General features: G+C 44.2%; 1 pseudogene across 1 annotated transcript; it reads right to left on the bottom strand.

Annotated features, from left to right (window-relative positions):
• Positions 1 to 2,945: 2,945 nt before the first annotated feature.
• LOC308502580 (large ribosomal subunit protein uL16-like) lies at positions 2,946 to 3,964 on the bottom strand (annotated as a pseudogene). The gene is made up of 2 exons: positions 3,249 to 3,964; positions 2,946 to 2,992 (listed from the first exon to the last, which is right to left on the bottom strand). The product of its transcript is annotated as a large ribosomal subunit protein uL16-like (transcript).
• Between the last annotated feature and the right edge of the window lie 289 nt (positions 3,965 to 4,253).

The following is a 4,253-nucleotide window of genomic DNA, read 5'->3' as shown; positions in this document are numbered from 1 at the left end:
GGGAGGCTTTGTGGATTCCCAGCCAGAGGCTGAGGAGAAAGAGGGGAGGGCAGGGGCGGGGGCAGCGGCTGGAGTTACAGGGCCTCCTGCCCAGTGCGGCTCAGGATCTCAGCCCAGGCCTGAAGGCCCGGCCTGGGCAGCCAAGTACCTGGGCCAGCTCGGCAGGGAGGGGCCTTGAGGGGCCGTGGGACCTCTGGCCGTGGGTGCAGGACCCTGGATGGGCCTCATGGAACCTCAGTTTCCTACTCAGTGAGAAAAAATATACTACTACTAACTTGCTCAGAGGGTTGCTATGGGGGTTAGGGTGGGCACCTGGCACATCGTAGGTACTCAGGAATGGTTAACTCTGTCCTTTCTGTTTGTGCTTCTTATACATGTACTTACAATTTAATACTATACATACAACATTCTGCGATTTTTTTTTCCCCACTCAACCTCAGATTCTTGGGAGCAATTGATTCTTAATCATATTCATTTTGACGATTGTATAGTATTCCATGGTATAAATGTATTAATTTTACTTACCCACTAATCTCTGTTTTTGCCTCCAAGTTTTTGCTATTACAATGTTGCAAAAAATATACAAATAAATTACCTTCCTGGACATGTGTGCATTTTAAAAAGTGAAATAGTTCATCCAGATAATAGCAAACATTTATGTATCCTATGTTTTTTCAGATCTGTGTTTCTGATGAAATTGCATCTTACATTACTCCATTTGGCTTTTTCTGTTTTTTAACCAGAAACAGTGCCACACCACACACAGCCTTCTGCATGTGCTACTTCACTCAGCATACCCCTTGTCAGTGGAATCACAATGTGTACTCTTTTATGTCTGGTTTCTTTCACTCAGGACTGTTTGTGAATACCCGTGATGCATATTTTTAAATTTTGTTCATTTTCATTTTTATATAGCATCCCAGCCTTCCATTCTATAAATGTTCCAGAACAGTGGCATGGGACTGAGGTGGGAGAACAGTCTGCCCCAGATGTAAGCAATAAGAGGCTGTACCACGGGTAGGGAATTTAAATACAGTGGGACCCTACTTCAAGTTGGTCTGCTTTTTATCGTCATGCATTGGCAGTTCTAAATGACATCGATTCTGAACTATGCCGCCCTGCGTGGGTGGGCCATTTCCACCTCCGCCTTCTTGGTACTCCCTGTACCACAATTCTTTATCCATTCCACCCCTGATGCACATTTGGGCTGTTTCCAGGGTGGGGCTAATATGAAGTGCTGCTTACCAAGTTTGCACATCTTTTTGTGAACATATCACAACCCGTTTCTGTATGGACATACCTAGGGATGGATTGCTGGTTTTAGAATATGCTTATTTTCAACTTCAATGCCCGAGTTTCCCAAAGTGGTTGTACCAACCACACGTTCACCAGCCGTATATGAGTTCCAGTTGTTCCATATCCTCACCAACACTTGGTATCATCTATTTTTTTGTATTGTAGCCATTCTGGTGAGGATATCATGGTATCATGATTTTGTTTTTATTAGTTTTTTTCTTTTCCTTTTTTTCCCTTATTCCCCCCCACCCAGTGTGATTTTAATGAATTGCTCTGAAGACTACTGAAATTAAGCACCTTTTTGTATGCTTTTTGTGAGGTGCCCATTCTAGCCTTTTGCTCATTTTTCTATTATCTTTTCTTTATTAATTTTTAGAAACTCTATATATCCAGAATGAGTTATTTTAATATATTACAATTATTTCCTCCCTCTGTGACTTGCCTTAATTTTACTCCCTTAATGATGCCTTTTGATGAACAGAAAGCTGTTTTCATTTCCACACAGTCCATTGTCTGATTATCCTATAATAATAGCAAACCGAAGAGGATAAATGTAGATTAATTTATGATCTTTTTCATATTCTAAGGTTGTGAAGACATTCGCCTACACTATCTCCTAAAAGATCTAGTTTTATCTTTACATTTAGGATTTTTAATAAAGTAGAATATACATAACAACTAATATCTTTAACCATTTTAAACGCACAGTTCCGTGGTGTTAAATACATTCACAGTGGTGCACGACCATCACCACTATCCATTTCCAGAAACTTGTCATCATCCCAAACAGAAATTGTAGCCATTACACACTAACTCCCCTTTCCTCCCCCCGCCCCAGCCCCTGGGAACCTCTCTTCTACTTTCTGTTCTCTATGAATTTGCCTACTCTAGATAACTCATTGTAAGTGGAATCACTTAATACTAGTCCTTTCATGTCTGGCTTTTTTCACTTAGCATAATGTTTCAAGGTTCATCCATGTCGCAGCATGTATAGAATTTCATTCCTTTTTATGGCCGAATAAAGGCCATTGTATATATGCAGCACCTTTTTTTTTTTTTTAAAGCAGAAAGCCAGCTGCCCTTTTTTTAAAAAAAAATTTTATTGGGGAAGGGGAACAGGACTTCATTGGGGAAGAGTGTGTACTTCCAGGATTTTTTCCAAGTCAAGTTGTCCTTTCAGTCTTAGTTGTGGAGGGCGCAGCTCAGCTCCAGGTCCAGTTGCCATCGTTAGTTGCAGGGGGCGCAGCCCACCATCCCTTGCGGGAGTCGAGGAGTCTAACTGGCAACCTTGTGGTTGAGAGCCCACTGGCCCATGTGGGAATCAAACCAGCAGCCTTCGCCATTAGGAGCACGGAGGTCCAACTGCCTGAGCCACTGGGCCGGCCCTGCAGCACTTTTCATCTGTTCTGCTGATGGACAGCTGGGTTGCTTCTACCAGGGCTGCTGTAATGCTGCTATGCACAGGGGTGGACAGTACGAGCCCCTGCTTTCACTTCCATTACAGATTCAGCTGAAGCCCCCACCACTCCCTGTTTTTCCACTCAGAGGAAACCACTTTCACGAGGTAGTATAATTTTAGTACAATATATGGCAATACATTTTGTAATGTATGAAGCAATGCATATTATTTTGCAACTTGCTTTTTTTGCTCAACATTTTCGAGATTCCTTCATGTGGATGCGGGTAGCTTCTGCATCTGGTTTATGAACTGCCACATGTTCACTCATGTGCCATAATTTAACTCTTCTCCTACCCATGGCCATTCAGGTTCTTCATTTTCTGGCATCCCTTAACTGCCCTTGAACTGTCTCCTTGTGTGCAATGTGCAAGTTTCTCTAAAGTAGATCTTTAGAAATGGAATTTGGGGTCACAGGCTACATGTATTCCTTTTCTTTCTTTCTTTTTTGGACAGGAACTATAGTTTATTGGTGGGTACAAAGAAGGGGCAGCACCAAGACTTGAGTGCAGGGCCTGCCATTTGTCCAGGGGCCACGATTAGGGATGTGCTTGACCCCACAGCCATCTAGGATGAGCCACCTTTTAGCCACCATGCCTTCAAACTCATCCACCTTAAACTTAGTTAAAACCCCACTTCTTGGAGATGTGGATCTTCTGGCGGCCAGGAAACTTGAACTTGGCCCTGTGTGCTCCTTGTTCTGCAGCTTGGTGCAGATGGACAAAACTTGGCCAATGTGGACCAGGCCACTGTGCCCTGGGGCTGTCCAAAGGCACCCCGCCTACCTGTCTGCTCTGTCAGCCCCAGCACAGGACAGACTGCTGACGCGGGTGACGTGGAAGTGGTGGAGCCACACGCATCACAACTTTTCACCGTGTACTTGCTGACCAATACCGGTGGCCTCCAGAGCTTCGGAAGAGAGCCGCTCATATTCATCTGACCGTGTGACCAGAGTGGGAACTCATCTTCTTTTGCCTTCTTCCGCCCCAGGTCAAAGAGGAGTGACACTCAACAGAAGCAAGGCTTTGGGTACGGCTTGTTCTTACAACACCGGTAACTCCGGGTGGGGCGGCAGCCCATGGCGACACCAGGCTCTTCAGTGGCACGCCAAAGGGGAAAGAGCACGTTCCCGACTTTTAGTATTTGCCAAATTGCTCTCTAAAGTGGTTCTATTAGTGTGACATCCCTCCAGCAATGTGTAAAATGTGTAATATTGTTCTCGGTGTCCTCAATGGTTATTTGCCAGTCTTGTGTGGAATGACTTTACATTTCCTTGACGACCAGTGAGGTGGGACGTTTTGGGGGCTTGCTTTTCAGGTTTCCTCTTCTTTGAATTTGTTCATGTTCTTCCCCGATTTGCAGTAGGATGTCTGTCCTCAACCCTAGTCCTGGTTATACTACACTTGTCTCTTTCTACCCCATCACCTTGTCATCACTTTTATGTTCTTTTTCCATCACTGCTTTACCTTGTTTTATGTAAGTACATTTCCTTATGGTTTGT

This window comes from Rhinolophus hipposideros, assembly GCF_964194185.1.
Source record: "Rhinolophus hipposideros genome assembly, chromosome: 9".
NCBI lineage: Eukaryota > Metazoa > Chordata > Mammalia > Chiroptera > Rhinolophidae > Rhinolophus > Rhinolophus hipposideros.
The sequence above is the reverse complement of the archived record's forward strand: the minus strand, read 5'-3'. Positions and strand labels throughout refer to the sequence as shown.